Here is a 22,584-nt window from a genome sequence, read left to right as displayed (position 1 = left end):
CACTTGGATAATCCTTGGATAATCTTTGGCAGGCTCATTTATAGCCCTGTCTACCTTACCTTGTTTCTCAGATCTCCAGCTACTCCATTTAAGATGGATGGAAATCACTGTCTTCGGGAAACCTGCAATAAAATTAGGTGCATTTGATTGCTGTAATTGAATTGACTTCATATATGTAATAAGGCACACATTCCAGAGGAAATAAATTACAAAGTTGGAACTGTAAGATAATCGTAAAATCTATTAAAAATAAAAAGCGGAATGCTATAATGGTCAACATAGATAGAAGAGAAAAACAGTCTGCAAGAAGCTTAGCAAAAAGTAGAGCTGAGAATTTATACTTGTCAGTGTATCCAGTACTCTGCACCGTGTCTAACAGGCACTCAAAATCTGTCTGTCAATGACAATATTTTAAGTTAGTTTTGTCTTTTTACTAAAAGGCAAAGTATTTGAAGGCCCTTACCTGCTAACTTACTTGTGTAGAAACTTACCTCGTATGGAACAGTTTACATTCAAAATGTATATATTCTATTCCTAAAACAGCTAGCCTTGAGAGCAGCAGACTGAAAAAACAGACTCAAATGGGGAATGGAATTGGGAGAGAATAATACAAGACAGTCATTCTTCTGTTTCTTCAAGTACTTTACTTTTTACATTAAAACTCTATATTATTTTTTGACATTTTTTGTAATTGATATGTATTAATTTTATTAAAAATAAATACATAAAAGCGTATTACCACATTCTCCATGATCTTTCATTGTTTTTAATTATATAGGTGTGAGAGGAATGTACATACGTCGTTTATCTATATATATATATTAATCATATGCAAACCCAGGATGAGAAATAGCTGCTTGAAGCAAATCCAAGAAAGAATAATGCTGTTAGCAGTGGTGGTAGCCATTGTCATAGCAGTAATAGTAGTAAAAGTAGTATTAGTAGCTATAGTAGTAGTAGCTGAGCCTTACATGTGTGCATTCAACCCTTGTGAGTCTTAAATGAACTTCATTATCACCTTTGTACTAGTAAATAGCACTATGAAGTCGTTCCCATTTAACTAAAGGGAAAAATGAGGCTCAACGTTTTTGCCTAACAAATGGTATAGAGGTAACAAATGATAGAACTAATACAAAATTCTTTCATTTGATTCCTAGACGTGTTAGTTTCACTATTTTTTGAGGCATTTTATATTCAGTCATCCCAAGTCAATATAGACAACAAATTGGCACAAATGTTTAGGCTAGTAATATATTATAATTTCAAAGGTGTTGTATTCCTCAATATGAAAAAATGTAATCTTTTCATTATTTGATTTATCCTAATCAGTGAGCCTAATAGTAGTAGTGATGATTATAGGATCTTATGATTTTATTTATCTCATTGTCAACGACCTTTTTCACAGAGAAGGTATAAAAATAAAGTTCAGTGTGTCCTTGGGACACATTATAATTTTGAAGTAGTTCTGAGTAGGAAATGAAATGATTCACTGTAGCGGCTAAAAATGAAAATTGCTTGCAAGGTCATCTGGATTACAAAAATTATTCTAATGAATCCTAAGCTTAATATAAACTTTATGTGAGTTATCACCTTATAGCCACTTTTGCTAACAGATGACATTCCTAAATGCTATTATTTGTTGACGACTAATAAGCCTTATAAAAGTTTTGTTCCTAAGCAACTCACCTCCTGCTAAAGAAACTGTAAATCTTCACTTTAAACTACAATTTCTGCTGAGACACACACTTGAGGAGTTAAGTTGGTGACCATTTTAGAACTGTGAATTTTAACATCCATGAAGTCTGACGGTTTGTTACGTTCCTGTTGCCGTGAATCACTTCTGTACTGTCATTTCCTCTTGCTTCTCCTGTCATTCCTAAAGATTTGCCGTAGTCTGATACTCACTGGGATACTTAACACTCTGTTGTTCCTCTAGTGGCTACACCCTGTTTTCTGTGACATGGGAACTTGTCCACGACTTCAACACCACCACTACCATCACCACCACCATCATCAGCCAAGAGACACTTATCCAGCACCTTCTTTGGAGCACAGTCTGGGTAAGACCTGCTTTTTTCCTTGCATTGGGACCAGGCGTCTTCTTTGAATGCTCAAATTTTTTATTCTTCTTTAAAGTATTTCAATAGCAGTTATACATTTCCTTTTTGTGTCAGTGGACTCTTATCTTCCATTTAGATTTTTAGCTCATGAAGATATAGGAAAAGATGAAACTAAAACTACTGATGATTTTGAGATGCTAACATTGTGTAGTGAGTATTTTACTGGGACTAAACATTTACGCCTGGGTTCAATTTGAGCAGAAAGATGAGAAAGTGAAGTGTCAAGAGAGAATACCATGAACAAGGATTCTTAGAGTCCAGAAATAACTTCCAGCATAAGACCTTTTAGAAGGGAAAACTTGAGAAGAAATAATCTCCTCTTTAACTTATTCAGATATAGAACTCTGTTTGGGACAGTATATTTTTCTTAATCTAGCATCTTGGGGGGGATTTATTATATACTAAGAACACTTCCAATTATTTTACATGCAATGTCTCATATAAATGTCACAATAACTTGAGATAGATACTGTTATGCATATTTTATAGGTTAGACACAAAGGCTTAAGGAATTTAAATAACTTATCCAAGTCAAATAGGTATTAAGAATCAGGAGCCAAGACTTATATACAGATCTTTCTCTAAAGAGAATCCAGATCTTTAGTCAAGTTTGGAAAAAGGTACCAGAAACTTCTACTAGATCCAATAAAATTTTTTTAGTGGGAATATTGCCTAAATCGTATTTGAGTTATTTCACTCAGTAAACATATCTTAAGGACCTGTTGTGTACTGGGCGCTATGTAGATGTTGGCATTAAAGTTCCAGCACTCTGGGTATAGAGAAAAGAGTAAACAGAAAGAAAATTACATAGGATGAACGATAAGGCAGTAAATGTCACAAATTATGTCATGAGAATAAGAAGAAAACTGGCTATGCATAAAAACTTTGAAAATGATACGGGGCTTGGAGCAGATTACAGGTTAACGTTTTGGTCAGAAATGCAATGCCATTTGACAGTCACACAAAGACATAACATGCAGTAACTGCAAATAATCTTCTATCTGTACTTAGTTTTGGCTGAGATTTTATGAGGACGAGTCATTCCACTGTGACCACATTATAAGCAAGATATGGGAGACTTGGAGAGGGTCCAGAGGTTTATAATGAAAATAATTAAAATTTAAGAAGAAAAGAAATCCTTGAGGAAATGTTGAAGGATGTGGGGTTATTTTGTCTGAAGAGAGCAAAGATGTGAGCAAGGAGAGCCTTAATAGCTATTTCAAAATACAAGAAGACTTTTTCAGAGGACGGGAAACAGTTGTTCCCCTTTTACACTAAAGAAAGAGCAAAAGAAGTGTGTGATCCTCAGAGGATAATACCATAAACGTGATAAAGAGGTCATTCTTTATCCTGTTTAAGAAGAGTCATCTTAATTCTCCCTCTTGGGACTTGTAAGTAGTCAGAAACAAAAACTTTAATATGATCAGAGGACAAAAGTTTCTCTTCTCACACTGTCCCTGAAACACACACTGCCAGAGAGTGTCCATCTTCCAACCAAAGACGTAAACAATTGTGCACTGTGAATGCTGCACATTTATGGGGTTTCTGGGAGGAATGTACAGCATAGGCCAAAGGTCTGAAACTCTTTTGGTTGGCCACGTATTTTATAAGATGGAATTATTTACTAAAATTAAAAATATTTTATTGTAGATAATAATAGAATAGATAATAGAAATACTAGAAATTTAGAAGTAATAGAAATTTAATAAAGTGTTAAAAATAGTTTTATAGAAATAATAGAAATTTAATAAAATATTTTTAATATTTTCAATGTTGTACGTTAAACAAGAATGTACAGCATAGGCCTGAAACTCTTTTGGTTGGCCACATATTTTATAAAATGGAATTATTTACTAAAATTAAAAATATTTTAGATAATAATAGAAATCCTTATGTCTCTAATTTTTAAAAAATCAAGATACCTGGCAAATCTGGACCCATTCTTACTGGGCTGGAGGTATGTGGTGCAGCCCACATTAAATAGCACATGTGCCCGAGTCCCCAACATTTCCTACCTGGCTTGGTTCATTCATTCTTGTTGCCTGCCTTGTCTCTTTAGATATTTGACTCCATAACTACGGGTTTAAATTAAAAGGAGCAATGAAAGGGGGACCATTCAATGGCTTTGCCAAACTTATCGAGCTTACAGAGTCCACCACCCCCACCCCGCTCCCCGCACTCTCTTACTGTCATTTTATTTTAGAGCTATATAACCAAGTTCGGACTTGTATAGAGTCCCTGGACAATAGTGCATGAAGAAGAGATACAAAAAGGAGATAATCCTCCAGGGCCTTCCAGAAGTATTCTGTGGAGCCCGGCTTCTCTAAGATTGGGACAGTATGGTAGGAACCACTTCAAGCAACAAAGAATTGTAGTAACTGGGTCTTCTTGGAGCATCATTTATTTTCAATGAGGAGTCATTTAAAACATGATTTTTGTATTAAAATATAGTATTATAGTTTGAAGAATTCAAGAACATTTACAAAAGAAAGCATGAAATTTCAAAGGCATTTGTCACTAGTACCAGAGAACCAGGGTTCTCATACTTCTGCCATTCTTGGGTATTTTACTGGCAGAGTTTGAGCAGCATAACTAGATTTCTGGCAGCTCCAAATCATTGCAACTTCTATCCCCTGTGCCTTCAGTTGCTCCTGAATCTCTTCTCAGAAGTTTTATAAGCATAAGCGTATTTGTCCAAAGCACAAGTAAATTTAATTAAGATTATGTCCACCCAAATCAAGCAACTCTTCATTTGAAATATTATTTTTAAAATTATCCCCAATTAAAGCACTATTTCAGCATACTATCCTGGTTAATGACACACGTCTGGAGTCAGACTGTCTGGCCTCTCTACCATGCAACAGCTGTGTGACCTTGAATGAGTAACTTAACCTCTATGTCCTTCAATTTCATTGGCCCTTGTTACAAGATTTAAATGGGTCAACATTTGTAAAGCATCTAGAAAATTACTTGGAATATAATAAGTGGTACAAACCTTGTTGTACAGAGCCCTAAAGTTTTATTTTTCTAAAGCTTTATTTTCAGGTAGAAGGAATATGGCCGTCCATATAAGGAGTTTCATAACCTCATCTTGAGGTGATAACCTTGGGTGGAATATACCTATCGGTCAACTTTCTAATGATCCAACCTTTAGTAGCATTAGAAGGGAAGGCAAAGTGCCAAAAAAAAAAGAGAACTTCTAACCCGAAAGAGCTGTTTAAGGGTGTTTTGACATCCCAAAAAGCAATAGAAAGACTAGGACAAATGGAAGCCCTGCCAAATAGCATTTATTTCAAAAATGTGAGAGACTTGATCTCTAAATTTTGTTTTGAAGAATCACATTTTAAACAAAGGGGCAAACATTAATGCCGCATTCTATTCAGTGGCATTTAAATAAGACCAACTACATTTACTTAAGGGTGTTCTGGGGAGGTTGTTTTATTTTTTGTCTGATAGATTCTAAAAGCATAGACTCTATTCCAAATACCATATCTAAGAAATTACCTAAGCTTCTGCCCAACTAGATGACAGAAGCTTATCCTAAGAGTGAGGATCCATGCTTTTGCTCTATTATAATATAATAAATATAATTATAATATAAAAAATATAATATAATTAAATGGCAGTAAAAAACTAGCAATCTTAAGTTTTTCTGATAAGCCTGGCTTAGTAATTCTCAAGCTTTTTAGTCTCAGGACCACTTTACACTCTCAAAAACTATTAAGTACCCCAAGAGCTTTTTTTACGTGGATTATATCAATAAATATTTACAGAATTAGAACACTTGAAATGGAAAATTTTTTTAAGTTCTATTTTTATGCCATTAAAAATAACATTAAATCAAAATGCATGCTAAAATAAATGACATACTTTTAGGAAAAAATAACTATATTTTCCAAAGCCATAAATAAATAAAATCATTAGTGACAAGAGTGACTTTGTTTCACATTTTTACAAATCCCTCTAATGTCTGATTTCAGAGAATATAGCTGAGTTTTTATGTCACCTACTACATTCAGTCTGCTGCAATATACGTTTGGTTGAAGTACAAGAAAACAATCTGGCCCTCACAGATATACTATATGTTTTGAAATGGGAAGAATATTTCAATAGCTTTTTTTTGACATTTCTGGATATTCTTCTTTGATACTACACTTAAACCCAGCAAGTGGTGGTTTGTTACAGGTTTATTGCAATGTGGAATCTGAAACCATATCAATGATGTTTTTGTACATGTTATAGTTAAATCTATAGGCCTGTCTTGCACTTCCATTGGGTGTTTTACCCATGCATAGTTTGGTAACATTATGCATTGGCCATCTGGAAAATTTGAGTCACTGAATTATGTAAACCACCCAGATGATGTCACAGCAATGTGGAAAAAAATCACATTTATTAATACAGCTTCATTCTCATCAGAAAAGCCTTTAAAAATTGAGATGCTGTGAAGCTCATGGTGACTGTTAAACATTTTCAGAAGTTCTAATTTTGTTTGAGAGCTCAAACTTTATCATTAAAAATGAATGCTATCATTTGTTTTCCTGAAGTAGGTTTACTTGTTCATTTTTAAGAAAATGTTCAAATACCCAAGTTAGGATAACCATAGTTTATCTGCTAGTCACTTTGTCAAGTAATAAATGTTTTCCATTAAAAAAAAGTGGCTACTTCAGCTAATAACTCAAACAATCACACAAGTGCTTTTCCTCCTGACACCACTATATTTTGGGATGCGGCGGAATTGTTTTATGTATAATTCCCATTTTACCACACAAAGTATTGAAAAGACTGAATAAAATCCGGGCTTGGGCTTTCATAAAAATTAACAATTTTTACTGCTTCATTGAGGTCATTCTTAAGTGAAAGTGCCATTTTCTTTTCTTTTCATGAGAACACGGTCAGGATAAATACTATGACTACTATACAATTTGATGCCCCTGTCTTGATTCATGCCAAGGTGCCATATGTTTGATTCATCATTGCTTTTTGCATCATTACTACATGTGCTAACAGGAAACAGTCAAATAACATCTTAGGATTATCATTAAAAAACAGTTTTGACCTCATGGACCTCTTGAAAAGGTCCCATGTCAAACTGCAGACCATGGTTTGAAAACTGCTGATGTAGCTTAAGGAAACTCTCTCTTCTTGGAAATCCTAAACTACCTATGGCCTTTACAGTTTGTGTGACATTCCCTTTTTCCACATGCCTTCTGTCGTCATCTTGAATTACCATTTGTACTTTTTATCATTATGGTTATCTTTCCACATGCTGACCTTGGCTCCCTCAATAGATAGTAGAGTGCTTTGCTGCTCAAAATGTGGTCCACGCAGCAGCAGCAGCAGTATTACCTGGGAGCTTGTTAAAAATACAGAATTTCAGGGGCTTCCCTGGTGGCGCAGTGGTTGAGAGTCTGCCTGCCGGTGCAGGGGACACGGGTTCGAGCCCTGGTCTGGGAGGATCCCGCATGCCGCGGAGCGGCTGGGCCCGTGAGCCACAATTACTGAGCCTGCGCGTCTGGAGCCTGTGCTCCGCAACAAGAGAGGCCGCGATAGTGAGAGGCCCGCGCACCGTGATGAAGAGTGGCCCCCACTTGCCGCAACTAGAGAAAACCCTCGCACAGAAATGAAGACCCAGCACAGCCATAAATAAAAAAAAAAAAAAAAAAAAAAAATACAGAATTTCAGATCTTACCCCAACATTACTGAATCATAATCTGCATTTTAACAAGATCCTCAGGTGATTTGTATGCACTGGTGTAATGGAGATCTGCTATATTCACCTACCATTCTCTATTTCAGAAAATCTATCATTTCCCTATTTCAAAAAATAGCCCAACTCCAACACATGAGGATGGCTCCACTTTTTCTACTACAGAGGTGGATGTATAACTCGGGTAAACTATTGAGTTACCCTATCCCTGTGAACAGAGTGGTCCATGGCTGGGCATGGGTAAACCAAACCCTTTTTCTGAATCATAAGGATGCTGGGAGACACGACATGCTCTTTTCTCTGGGATTATTACTTGTAAAGTCCATGTAAACCTAGAGATGGTGCTGGTCATCTTTGGTACAACATGAAAGAAAGCTCTCTGAAATGAGTCCAGTAAGAGAAGGTCAGAAGTCAGAGGTGGAGATAGACGCTTAATGACATAATTTGAGCTCCTGCATCCAGCTTGGCTTGAAACCATTTATCCCTGTGATTATCAATAGATGCTCCTTCTTTGGCCAAAGTTAGTTTGAATTGGCTTCCTGCTCCTTGCAACCAAAAGAGTTCTGACATAAGATGAAAAAATGTAAGAACAAATGTATAATTTGTACTTTTAAACCTCAAAATATTAACAAGTGCCTTGAATATCATGGTCACTGTTGTTCAGCATCTCAGCTTCCATTTAATTGAATCTCCTCATTTTATACCTTTCTAAAATGTTCATTAGATTAGGTCAAACCTGGCTCAAATGCTTCAACTGTTCCTTAGCATGGTGGGAAGGGGAGTATTTTTTTTAAGTTTTTCACAATGTAGTACTACCCACCCTTACAGCTTCTCTGTTAATTCTTCTTCACCTGTGCCCTTTATCCCATTTGCCGGTTCTTAAAGGAGACCTAGACTTTCTTGCCACAAAGGCTTTGCACCTGCTTTTCCCACTAAACCCTGGATATCTAATTGATGATCTCCTACTTGTTCTTGAAAAGCCTTTTCAAGGATCACCTCTTTCAGGAAGTCTTTCCTAATGCCCACTCATTTCCTTCCCTGAGATTGTGCTCTTTCTGTGTTCTTTATTAAACCTTTACAAACTGCATTAAAATGGCTTGTATATTTGTCAGTTTAGCCTGGAAAATTGTGAACCTCTTGAATGCAGAAATTTCAGTTTTCACCCCTTTATTCCTAGGCTTAGTACAAAACCTGACTCTTAAAAAGCACCCTTTAAATATTTATTGAAAGCGAAGAATAACTGAAAATAACAGAAAGATGTTAGTCATTACCCTTGGATTCTGCCATCTTCTTGCTCTGTGACCTGGGTTAAATCACTTATACTACTGAGATCCTGCATTTCTTCATCTGTAACACTGGGATAATAGTGTTCTCCTTGCCTAGTACAATAATTCCATGAAATAATAGGCAGAAAGACGTCCTATCCCCAAAGATGTCCTTGCCTTGATCCCTGGAATCTGTGAATATGTTATGTTACATGGCAAAAACGACTTTGAGATATAATGAAGGTTACAGACCTTGATATGGTGAGTCTGGATTATCCAGCTGTGCCCAATCTAATCACTTGAGCCCTTAAAAGAGGAGAATTTTCTCAGGTGGGAAGCAGACAAGCGATGAGGCAGAAGGGGAGAACAGAAAGATTCATAGCGTGAAAAGGCGTTGATCTACCATTTCTGTCTTCGCAGATGGGGAAAGCAAGCCGTCAGTGTAGGAGTGTGGGTGGCCAGTGAAACTAGAGAATAATCCCTGGCCAACAGCTTCAGAGAAATGGGTACCACAGTCCTACAACAACATGGAACTGAATTCTGCCAGCAACAGTGAATGAGCTTGGAAGTGAATACATCCCCAGAGCCTCAAGAAAAGACTACAGTCCTACAGGTACCTTGATTTCAGCCTTGTGAAACTTGATGCAGAGAACCAGCTAATTCAACCTGTGCCTATACTTTTGACCTACAGAACTATGAAATAATAAGTTGCTGTTTTAAGCCACTAAATTTATGGTCATTTGTTATGGCAGCAATAGAAAACCAATACATATGAATTTTATAAACTAAAATGTCAAATATGTGCTGTTATAATTTGATACTGCAATCTGTTGGAGATTTTGGGTTAAAGAATGTGCTGACCCAGTGTTGTATCTTACAAGGAGGATAAGGGTGAGAGAAGAAAGGAAGTGATGTTAAAGTCATGCATTTAGTTTGCTCTTCAAATGTTTAACTTTGAGGGTGCCTTTTTCCAAATCCCTGGAGATTTGGCCTTCCTGCATGCAGAGAGGTTTTATTAAAGCTTGTAAAAGCTTTTAATAGCTTTCTTTAAAAAAAATCATTCTTAACTCTCTCTTTGGTGCTATTCCCCTAAATGTAAGAGAGCACAAAGATACTAAAGAAACACAGGAGATCAAATTAAATCAGGGGCCCTCCTAGCTCCTCCATTATTCAAAGCACTTAATGGACTATAAATGATTTAAGAGTGATACAGCCAGACATCCCAGAGTAAATAATTTTCATTTTCCTGATTGGTAAGCAGGAGAAAGAAGATTCCATATTCCCATTAGCAAAGATTTTGAGTCATCTTTTGCCAAAAATAAGAGAGCATCTTTCTTCCTGTCTAGTCTACTTTTTTTTTAATATGTGAAGGCAAATCAAGAGAAAAGGAAAGGAGATTACAACTTTATTACTGCTTTTATTGGATAGTTATGATATGCCAGCAGGCTGCCGGGCACTGCACAGAAAGTAGAAATGAGCCCCTGAGTACTTGATCTGTGATGTAAATGAAGTCAATCAGAATGTAATATTACTACAAGGTTCAAACCAAAGCTGTGGTGTTTCTTATAAACGCGCTTGGCACTTAGAGCAGTTGAGACTAAAAACATGCTTTATAAACATTAATTAATTATGCTGGGCTTAAATTTAATTCCTCCAGTGGATAGAACGTATGTACAGAAGATGAAAGAGTCAGCTGTAACCTGGTGCTCATTTTAATTCTGGATTGTAGGATCAGCTAATAATAATCACTGTAATAGCTGACACTTGTAATCTTCAAATCACCCTTTAAGCATTTATTAATCAACCATCACCCTGCCCTGTGGGAAAGATAAATATTATTCTCCTTATTAATAGCTTAAGAAATTGTAGCTTCAAGTGGCATGGTCTTGCCCAGGACTCCCCCAGAATACCTCAGCTGGAGAGTTGAGAGTTGAGTCCCTGGATTGGCTCGGAGCAGACCATAAAGTTTACCAATACCACATTATGAGGGGAGCTTCAAAGTGGTGAAACTTACAGAGGACTTCTGTTACTAGAGAAGATGTCCCAGGGTACATCTAGAAAAGAGGGAAAAGGGCAATGAATCAGAAAGTTGGGCTGCTCCCAGAGAAAGTCTCCCACTCAAGGAGTTTCCTTAGACTGCAACACACGTTTTCCCAATTTCTCCAGCACAGTCAGTGTTGGAATGTTCACTAAATGGGTTTAAAATGGGGGAAGAAACTTCCAGCCCAAAGGCCTCGTACAGCCCACAGATGTATCCGTCTGGCCTATATAGTGTTTTATTTTTAATTGCACATATTTAGGGTGCAGATGTCCTTGCACTCTCTCCACTGGGTAGGAGACAAACGCATTTGACACCCCTGGTTATTAACACGTGTAGAGCACACCGTCCAGAGATGCCTTCTTACACCCAGAACTACCACAAGCTCGGGGCAGACAATGGTTCCTTTCTTGGAACCATCCTGGGAAAGGATAGCTAAATGAGGGTGCTAGAGCATCTCCAGTTTGCTGCCACCATTGCAATCTTTATTCTTTGTCCCACCTCTCATTTTGCTTCCTTTTCAGCCTTAGGCTTTCTTTCCCCCCATGTGTCTGGCCTTCTTACTCCCAGTTCGGAGCTTTCACACTGACTTTTCCCTCTGCTGGGAATGGTCTTATCTCTTTATCTATTCAAATGTCATTCCCACATACTCCCCCCATTCCTTACCCTGCCTTATATTTCTTCATAGCAATTATCATTCCTGAAATTACATTATGTATTTGTTTAGTTTTTAATTTTTTGAACCTCTCACTGTTTTCTTTACTGCTGAAACACTTAGATCAGAGCCTGACACATAACAAGCATGCAACAATATTCGGTGAACCAATGAATTAAGAAGTAGTGAACATATTTCCATGTCTCTCTCTCTATATTTATGTCTTCATTATTATTTTAATAGTGGCATAATATTCCCCTAATATCTAAATTTATTAAACAATCTTTGGTTTTTGGAAATTGAGGTGGTTTTCCACTTTTTCTTTCGTTTAAACTAGTATAACATGAAGATCAGGTTGGGGAAGGGTGAGTGTAACGAGGAGGAAGGGATCTGGGTGACAAATCAAAGCCACCCTGTTTCTTGGCGGTCCGGAATGCTCGGCTCCCTGTGACCCAGCTGACTTCTAGGGACTCCATCTCTTTTAACCCTGAGTTCCTGCAGGAGCCCTCCCAGGTCACATGCCTTCCTTCTGCTACTTGGTTCCCGTGTCTGGCTGTGTGGGTCCCAGTTCCTGCTTAAAGATGATGAGGAACTATATGCGTGAGGCGTGTTCTCTGTAAATGTCAAGTCCTTTCCTACCCACATTGATCAAAGGGGAAGGCACTGAGTTCGTGATTCCTTTTCCCTCTGGTCTCATCCTGTGTTTTATCCCCTTCGGGAGCTAATCATGGATAGAATAATCTAATTACACTAATTTAGGATAATGCATCAATGCGAGAGGTTTTGAACAGCCAAATAATTTTCTGCTAAATTTGGAGCCTTCAGGAGAGATTATCATGCATTGTGATTTTCAAAAACAGTTCTGGGAGGGGTAGGAGTAGTTAAGGGGCCGAGTGAGGGTGTTTGCGGTTACTATCAAACGAGTCACATTATCTGGAAAATGGAGTGCTGAGTTCACAGAACAATCCAATGCACTGTTTCCCCAGCTCCTCACTTACAGTATGTAGACTCTGCCATAAGACTATTTTAGGCCTGTCCTCAATTCTGCCCTCAGTTTTCTTTGCTGCAATTCAGCCTGGGAGTAACTGATGGGAGGTTAGTGCTCAGACTGTGTCTGTTTGTCACTGAGAATGGATTTTAATCTTACATTGCTGAGAGACCCTGCCATTCCACAGTGCATACTGACGTGCAGCTTCTGCTTCTCTTATAATTATAAAATACAAGATTCCTGGGTCTGTTTCCTAGAGGCAAACAGTATTAATCTACACACCTGAAATGCTGTTTCAATATTCATCTTTGTAAAAGCATCTGTAGGTTTTGTCATAAACACATAGTGTTTAAGGAAACTAAATTAATTACATGCACTTTAGTATCATAGTACAAAATAACAAACCTCACCTTGAGTGCATATGTTACCTGTCTTGCTGAGAGGAAAGACAGATGAAAGAAAAATGTGTACTTAAATATTCATTTAACAGTGGAGATGGTGAGGGGCAAACGTGTGTGGATGAAAAATGAATTCTATAATCCGATATTTTTTGAAATAAATGAAATAGAAATATTTATGGCTGAAATACAAGCATAATCTCAGGAACTGCTGAAACAAATACCATTACGAATAAGATACTTCTGGAGGCTCGCAAAAATATAATCAATTTTTCAGTTCATAAAATTTCAAAAAATCGAATTTACATTTGCTAAACCAATTAACAAATTCTAATTTACACAGTGTTGGTGCTTCTAATTGGCAGCCGTGCATTTTTATGAGTCCTCTTGTTAATCTCTTATGGTAATCAAACTCACAAAGTTAAAATTCATTGGTGTTCTTGATACATGTAACTAGTTAAAATTCTTAATTAAATTAGGGTGACGAAAAGAAAAGTCGTTTTAAAAGTAAAATCATAAAGTGTTATGACTCATGCTGTACAAATTAACATAAAGTAGGTTTGGGGAGAATCATTCTGAAGACTCTGCAATTAGGAGCACCTGCTATTAGTGCACTTGTTAAACTTTTATCAATTAATCATTACTCTCTCAAATAGCAAGAAGAATTGAATGTTGTGAATATGAAGAGAGTGATTAATTGCAAGTGGCAAATGGCTGACTGGCTCCATTATTACCTGTGCTTTAAGGATTTTTGGAAATAGATGTCTTATCAGTTTTATGAATACTAAATTATACTAATGTGTTCAGTATTGGTTGGTTTTCTGTCTTCCTTATTCAGTAATGATTGTTTTCTCCAAGTTTTAAAGATGACTTGGAGAACATGGATTCTGTAATAGGATATTATTATGGCCTCATCAAAAACATTTAATGATTGCATTATTTAATCTTATTGTCTAAAGATATGCCATCCATATCTTTTATTAAAAAAAAAAGCATGGAAAGAGAAAATAGGGTTTTTTTTGCTCTGGTGTAGAAATCAATCCCTATTTGAAGTACAATTTAGGATTAAGCAATATAGCACTATGGCTTCAAAATGTTAACTAATTCTCAATTTGGCCTGCTGTTTCTCAAACTAAGCATTTAGATTGCAAAGGGCACTTTTGTTAAGACTCATTTTATTACAAGTTAAAATTGCAGGGAAAAAAATTGATTTAGAAATGTGTTTCTAAATCAATGCAGCAATAGTAGAATACCTAAAATATTTGCGAAAATGTACTTTTCATTATTTCAAGATTCACACAGGGATCTCTAATGGTCCCTGAAAATCTAGAGATTATCAAGAAATGTGACTTTAACTACCATGAAATTGCCATAGCTATTTATCTTAGCTACTCATAGATAAAGCCATATAACTGTTAGATGGGAAGAGTCTCAAATATAGGCAAGACTTCAGCTATATACTTTTAAAAGTAAAACTGTCACCGTTTGCAGATGACATGATACTATACATAGAGAATCCTAAAGATGCTACCAGAAAACTACTAGAGCTAATCAATGAATTTGGTAAAGTAGCAGGATACAAAATTAATGCACAGAAATCTTGCATTCCTATACACTAATGATGAAAAATCTGAAAGAGAAAGTAAGGAAACACTCTCATTTACCATTGCAACAAAAAGAATAAAATACCTAAGAATAAACCTACCTAAGGACACAAAAGACCTGTATGCAGAAAACTGTAAGACACTGATAAAAGAAATTAAAGATGATACAAACAGATGGAGAGATATACCATGTTCTTGGATTGGAAGACTCAACATTGTGAAAATGACTATACTACCCAAAGCAATCTACAGATTCAGTGCAATCCCTATCAAACTACCAAAGGCATTATTCACAGAACTAGAACAAAAAATTGCACAATTTGTATGGAAGAACAAAAGACCCCGAATAGCCAAAGCAATCTTGAGAAAGAAAAACGGAGGTGGAGGAATCAGGCTCCCAGATTTCAGACTATACTACAAAGCTACAGTAATCAAGACAGTATGGTACTGGCACAAAAACAGAAATATAGATCAATGGAACAGGATAGAAAGCCCAGAGATAAACCCACGCACGTATGGTCACCTTATTTTTTTTTTTTTAATGCACACACTTTTATAATTATTTATTTATTTATTTATTTATTTATTTTTGGCTGTGTTGGGTCTTCGTTTCTGTACGAGGGCTTTCTCCAGTTGCGGCAAGTGGGGGCCACTCTTCATCGCGGTGCGCGGGCCTCTCACTATCGCGGCCTCTCCTGTTGCGGAGCAGAGGCTCCAGATGCGCAGGCTCAGTAGTTGGGCCACCTTATTTTTGATAAAGGAGGCAAGAATATACAATGGAGAAAAGACAGCCTCTTCAATAAGTGGTGCTGGGAAAACTGGACAGCTACTTGTAAAAGAATGAAATGAGAACATTCCCTAACACCATACACAAAAATAAACTCAAAATGGATTAAAGACCTAAATGTAAGGCCAGACACTCTAAAACTCTTAGAGGAAAACATAGGCAGAACACTCTATGACATAAATCACAGCAAGATCCTTTTTGACCCACCTCCTAGAGAAATGGAAATAAAAACAAAAATAAATGGGACCTAATGAAACTTAAAAGCTTCTGTACAGCAAGGGAAACCATAAACAAGATGAAAAGACAACCCTCAGAATGGGAGAAAATATTTGCAAATGAAGCAACTGACAAAGAATTAATCTCCAAAATTTACAAGCAGCTCATGCAGCTCAATATCAAAAAAACAAACAACCCAATCCAAAAATGGGCAGAAGACCTAAACAGACGTTTCTCCAAAGAAGATATACAGATTGCCAATAAACACATGAAAGGATGCTCAACATCACTAATCATTAGAGAAATGCAAATCAAAACTACAATGAGGTATCATCTCACACCAGTCAGAATGGCCATCATCAAAAAATCTACCAACAATAAATGCTGGAGAGGGTGTGGAGAAAAGGGAACCCTCTTGCACTGTTAGTGGGAATGTAAATTGATACAGCCACTATGGAGAACAGTACGGAGGTTCCTTAAAAAACTAAAAATAGAACTACCATATGACCCAGCAATCCCACTACTGGGCATATACCCTGAGAAAACCATAATTCAAAAAGAGTCATGTACCACAGTGTTCATTGCAGCGCTATTTACAGTAGCCAGGACCTGGAAGCAACCTAAGTGTCCATCGACAGATGAATGGATAAAGAAGATGTGGCACATATATACAATGGAATATTACTCAGACATAAAAAGAAACGAAATTATTTGTAGTGAGGTGGATGGACCTAGAGTCTGTCATAGAGAGTGAAGTAAGTCAGAAAGAGAAAAACAAATTCTGTATGCTAACACATACATGGAATCTAAAAAAAAAATTAAAAAAAAAAGGTTCTGAAGAACCTAGGGGCAGGACAGGAATAAAGACGCAGACGTAGAGAATGGACTTGAGGACACGGGGAGGGGGAAGGGTAAGCTGGGATGAAGTGAGAGAGTGGCATGGACATATATACACTACCAAATGTAAAATAGATAGCTAGTGGGAAGCAGCCGCATAGCACAGGGAGATCAGCTTGGTGCTTTGTGACCACCTAGAGGGGTGGGATAGGAAGGGTGGGAGAGAGACGCAAGAGGGAGGAGATATGGGGATATATGTATATGTATAGCTGATTCACTTTGTTATAAAGCAGAAACTAACACACCATTGTAAAGCAATTAATACTCCAATAAAGATGTTAAAAAACAAAGTACTAAAAATGAATAAACACTGTAAGTTAAAAAAAAATTTTTTTAATTGAAGTAGTTTATTTACAGTATTGTGTTAGTTGCAGCTGAATATAATCTTCAGCTAGATTTTCTATTTTAAAAAACAATAGGACATTGTTCTAAATTAATGAAAAGTGTGGAGGGTAGTTGGGGAGAGATGAACTATAAACGAGACCTTTACAAATTTCAGATTTCACCAAAAAATAATACGTATTAAAGGAGAATGCTCTTCCTACCTTCTGGGAAAAAAATATTCCACATCGTGTTGCGTTTCATAGAAGCTCTGGGAACATGTGCTGCCTCTTTACATTTCCCTGAGCTCTTGTGCTGGCCTTTTAGGTCATGTTTCGTGATGACTGCCTGAGCCATTAGAAGGGAGTGCCTGATTGACCTCAGAACCGCCCTGGCATGGAAAGACAGGTCTAGGTCGGGATTTTTCTATTGACATTTTGGACCAGATCATTCTTTGTTGGGGGTCAGGAGGGTGGTGCTCTGATCTGAAGGACATTCAGCATCATCTCTGGTTTCTGTAGCACATGTGAAGTCATGACATCAGCACATGTGAATTCATGACATCCACAGATGTCTCCAGACACTGTCACATACTCCCTGGGTGGCAAAATTGTCCTCCATTGAGAACACTGGTCTAGACTGATTTAAAATTCTAGATATTTTTTAATGTGGTAAATCAGGTAGATTCAGCTTCCAGAAATGGTGCCCCCCTTTGGGTATTGGCAGCTATACTGACCAGATTCAGTGTCTAGTTCTGACCCTCACTATCCATGTGATTTGGGTTATCATCTCTAAACCTTGGTCTGTTCACCTGTAAAATGGGAGTAATAAAAAAGTTCCAACTTAATAAGATTATTGTGGACAATAAATAAGATAATGAATATAAACACAGACCACAGTGCCTGGCATGTTATTGGTCCTAGTAATTATTAGCACATTATTAGTAAGAGTTGGTTGTTATTTTTTGTATTATTATTTTTGGTTGTTAGTGGTCCAGCATCAGTCTAAAGTTATAGAATCCGAAGTGTCTAGATGTCTTTTTGAGTTGCACTAGAGAAAGCGTCAAACATAAATAATGGTAAGAACTTATATTGTTTAGCCCCTTAGAGGGTCTAAATCCTATCCCAGAGGTGATTTTTTTTATTTTCCCATCAAAGACTATTTTTAGGATCAATATGCCCCGTAGTCCACTGAACATAGTGAAGGTAGTCCAAGGAAATAAAAGTCTTTGGGGGACTTCAAAGAGCTTAAAACCTGGTGAAGAAAAATCATCTTCTATACATAAAATCATTAAAGAAAAACAGATGCTGCTGTTTCATATGTATTTACTGGATTGCAAACTTGTTGAAAATAGTAGTGTCCTAGACACCTCTTTAATTCCCCCACTGGTACTTTAAACTTAGAAACAGCTCCATAAATATTGGTGGGATGAAGGAAAGGAAGGAATGTCAGAGTAAAAGTATTTTCTTCCAAATTGTCCCTGACTTATTATATGGCCTTGTTGAAGTCAGTTCTGTAAGTTGGTCCCTCAATAAATGGAGAAGATAATAATGTCTAACACTTGACATTTATATAGTTTGCAAAGCATTTTCATTTACATTATTATATCTCATGATAATATATCATCAACCCCATTCTTCTCGGAGAGCTCAGCAATTTAATTGCTGCAGCTATATCATGGGTCTTGGCCCTGGAATGTTTCTCAGCCTAGGATATACTTCAGTCCTTAAATGACCTTGATCCTACAAGACTACTTTGAAAACACCAGACCAATTTTATTATATGTAAGATTCAGTTAGGAATATAAACCCCTTAGAATTTTTATCTGATGGCACAGAATCATGGAACTAGATAGAGCCCCAAGAATCAGTTTCATCTTATCTTTTACAGATGAGGAGATGCAGGCCCATGGGTTAAGAGAATTTCCCAAGTTCTCTTGGTGAGTCAGAATTACAGGCTGATTACTCTTTCATTGTCTGATGGTATTAATCATTACAAAAGACAGAGGGTTTAAATCTAACTCAAATTAGTCAGTCTTCCTTTGGCTCTGTGTTAATATTTCACTTGTAAAAGCGTGTACATTTTTTAGCCTCTCATTTATTAACCCAATAAACTAATGAGCACATCATTTAGTTAGCCAATATGGAAAGTAGTAATGTAATGCAGCTGACATTCCTTCACCAGTCATTTGTTTATGAAGTCCAAATGAAGTTTCTTTCTCTTCAATTTCTGCTTTAACATCTAATACACATCTTCATTGTAATGTTGGAACTATCATTCAGTGAGAATGAATCAACTATTTTCAAGCATTATATGTACCCATCATGAACTTTTATTTTTAGCTTACTATCACTTGATATTTTTGGAGATCACATCAATCACACAGCAAGCTTTATGTGCTGCTTGTGTGATGTAGCTCCTCATAGATTTAGACAATGGGTCTGTTGCTCCTTTTGGACACAGCATGTCAGAGGTGGCTGATAAATATTGAAAATGTGGGTGGCTGCTTGCTAAGACTTAAAGAGCCACCAGTTACAATTATGCACTTGGTAAGGTGAGCCTTCTTCATATAATTTGAATGTTTGTAGGGTTCTTTATATAGAAAGGCTTTAATAGTAAATATGTAATTGTTGGTAAACTATGAAGCAGAAGTTACACTTTCTTTTAGCACTTTGTGAAGCTGCAGGTGCTCTTCACAGTCAAGTTTGGCTGGAAATAGAAAGATAATGGTCAGCTGTAAATTTCTAAAGGACAGAGACCGTCTTTTACCCATTTCTATATATGTTAGCATGCAGAGGCATTTAATAAATTTTTGTTAACTGAACCGACGCTATCTCTAGAATATTAAGACAGCTGCCACTCCTCCCCTGAAATCTAAGGGTGGCACAGGTGCCAAGGAATCTTTTGCTTGCACCTATGTGCACAACTAAGTTTAACCATTTGGGTTACTTATGTGTATGCTGACTAGTTAGCAAATGACCTGTAGTTTCTAGAAGCTAGGTTGGGTAATCCTGTGCCACTCTTGAGCCTTACCATTGTTTTTTAAGCCAGGAAAAAAAATGACCTGTGTAAATAGAAAATCCCAAGTCTTAAACCCCAAATCAAAAGAAACATGATATTCTCAAAAATACCTTGACACCAGAGCCAATTGCTGCAGGTACCTCAGCTGTATTAATAGTTATTAAGGAGAACCTGAACAGAGTGAAATCCTAGTAGAATTTTGTAAATGAGATCAGTTGTGGATGCCCTCTTAATTTATCAGGGTCCATGATAGACCACTCAAGGAAACACAGACTATCAGAACTTAAGGACGAGAGATCCGTTTTATCAGAGTCAACAGGCTTCTCTCTCTTAGGAAAAGGAGATAGCTTTGGCTGCTGCTTGCCAATCCTTTGTCTATATCCCTAAGGGAGAATAAGTTAATGACGCATAGGAGTTGCCTTCTCTGCAAGGTGATTTAAACAGCCTCTAATGCCTCTACCCTAATACTAGTATTCATCTCATCCAGAAACTTCTGTCATGTCTCCTTACAAGATTCTACCAATGCAGAGGCCTGCTTCTTCCTATGGAAGCCCTGACACATGATTATATAACCTTTGGACCAGTACCTAGCGTCAGGAACTGGCACCCTCCCTTCTCCCTTTCCAGATTAAGGAAAGGTACATTCTTGCTGTCATCCCTCTCAGCCCAACACTCCTCCCCTGTCCATTCTTATTCCTGGTTCGAAAGGACTTTCTGGTAGCAGAATAAGCCACTAGCAAAGCTGGGAGGAACAATTTTAAAGGGACCGCTTTTGAGCTGCCTATCTCATATAACCAGAACATCTATTCAGTGTGTTTTATCTGGTATGGTAAGTGCAATTTGTAATAACATATAAATTCCCTTGTCAAGGAAAACAGCCCCTGCCTATATGAGTTATTTTCAACCTTGATGCACATTAGAATCACCTAGACAGCTTTAAAAAATACTGATGTCCAGGCCCCACTCAAAATATTCTTATTTAATTGATCTGGGGCAATTGCAAGCCCATTAGTATTATTTTTTCTAATTCCCCAAGTGATTCTAATGGGCGCCCAGAATTGAGAACTTCTGCTTAGATTTATAATCTCTCTTTGATAATCTTTTAAATTTATTTAGCTTTACAGTGTTCTACAAAGATAATCTTCCCTGGAGGACTAAAGGGTGAGATTGATGATGAACTCAGTAATTTTCCTACCTGAAGCCATCGGGGAATGGATTGGTCATCACTTCCCACTGGGCCACTATTTTAGATATAGAAAAATTAACCTAAAAGGGATATTTATCATTAGACGTGTTCATGAACTGAATATGGTCGTGCTACATGGGAGATATAAATCTAGAGGAAATATTACACTTGTCTGTAGATCAAATATTCTCACTTATCATTTATCATCTAAAGACATATTTAAAAATTCTGCCTTGGTTACTCGGGGGGGAAGGTTTCTTCCCTCACTTTCTTCTAACAGATTAATGATGACGTAAACCTGGTCTGCCCTTGATCTCGGGTCTGATTTGACGAGGAAGGTTTGGCAGCCAAATGAATCCCTGACCAAGTTCATGTGCAATATGTGGAGTAAAAGATAAGAAAGGTTGATTGTGATTTCTACAAATTTTAAATCTTTCTTCTCTGAAAGGTGTAAAGAAGTCTGGCTGCAAAGGGACCCCGAGACTTGAGGAATAACATGGTGGTGAGTTCCCCACGTCTCCTTATTACTGCCCATGTATCCCAGACAGGGCACTGCAGAAACCTGCAACAGACAGAGACCAAAAGAGCTTCTGGAAGAGCTTGCTCTCCCCAAGCCAAGGGACCAGAAAACATGTAGCCTAACATTAGAAATCTTCTTGGCAGTACCCTCCTTACTCCAGCCAAACACCCAGGGGAAAAAGTCACACCTTGCACCCCTGCAGTTTCAGCCATGGAGTGGGAAGTTGATCTTCTACCCCAGTCCCTGGCCCAGACAGAAGCAGGCAGCACTCAAATCCCTCCATCACTGTTGGATGTCTGAGGGACTCAGCAGGGAGATGATTGTCCATCCTCTGCCTGATGAAGAGGGCAATGCTCCAATTTCCCCGCCAGGGTACTGGAGCCCACTGGGAGCTGAGCATCCACCTCTACTCGACATCAAAGAGACTGACGGTGAGATGCCAGTTGGAGCTAATAAGTGCTCCACTCTCACCCCACCCCTGGCGTCAGCAAGACTTAGTGAGGACCTGAGCCCCCACATACACCTAGCATCCAGGAGGTAGAATAGAGTGGTATGAGGTGGGGCAGTTAGTTGACAGTCCACTTACCCCTCATGCTCCTTCCCCTCGTGTCAGTAGGGCATAGTGTGGAGCCAAGCTTCCAACCACACCCTGCAGCAACAAAGCAGTGTGGGTGGGTGCTTACTTTTGCCACAGTGGAGTAGACTAGACTTTGCAAGAAGCTGAACATATACAATCACCCAGACCTTGAGGTATACTTTAACAGGGGCATGACCTTCACATAAAAGGTGATTAAACAGGAACCAGTCTCATAATATAATACCCAAAATGTCTAGGGTACAATCGAAAATTGTGCATCA

At 37.6% G+C, this 22,584-nt stretch overlaps 2 long non-coding RNA genes across 2 annotated transcripts in view; one reads left to right on the top strand and one right to left on the bottom strand.

The window, feature by feature from the left end:
• The window catches only part of LOC309643154, a 353,652-nt gene that overhangs the window by 146,621 nt on the left and 184,447 nt on the right, over nucleotides 1–22,584 (bottom strand). The gene's annotated exons all lie outside the window — the stretch shown is intronic.
• The window catches only part of LOC309643144, a 133,126-nt gene that overhangs the window by 86,619 nt on the left and 23,923 nt on the right, over nucleotides 1–22,584 (top strand). The window contains exons 4-7 of the long non-coding RNA XR_014253568.1: nucleotides 1,937–2,060; nucleotides 7,920–8,014; nucleotides 9,516–9,708; nucleotides 21,655–21,708. This is a non-coding gene — a long non-coding RNA (uncharacterized lncRNA). The remainder of the gene's footprint in view (nucleotides 1–1,936; nucleotides 2,061–7,919; nucleotides 8,015–9,515; nucleotides 9,709–21,654; nucleotides 21,709–22,584) is intronic.

The sequence above is a fragment of the Balaenoptera physalus genome (assembly GCF_965194825.1).
Source record: "Balaenoptera physalus genome assembly, chromosome: 14".
NCBI lineage: Eukaryota > Metazoa > Chordata > Mammalia > Artiodactyla > Balaenopteridae > Balaenoptera > Balaenoptera physalus.
This window is presented reverse-complemented; position numbering and strand designations above follow the sequence as displayed.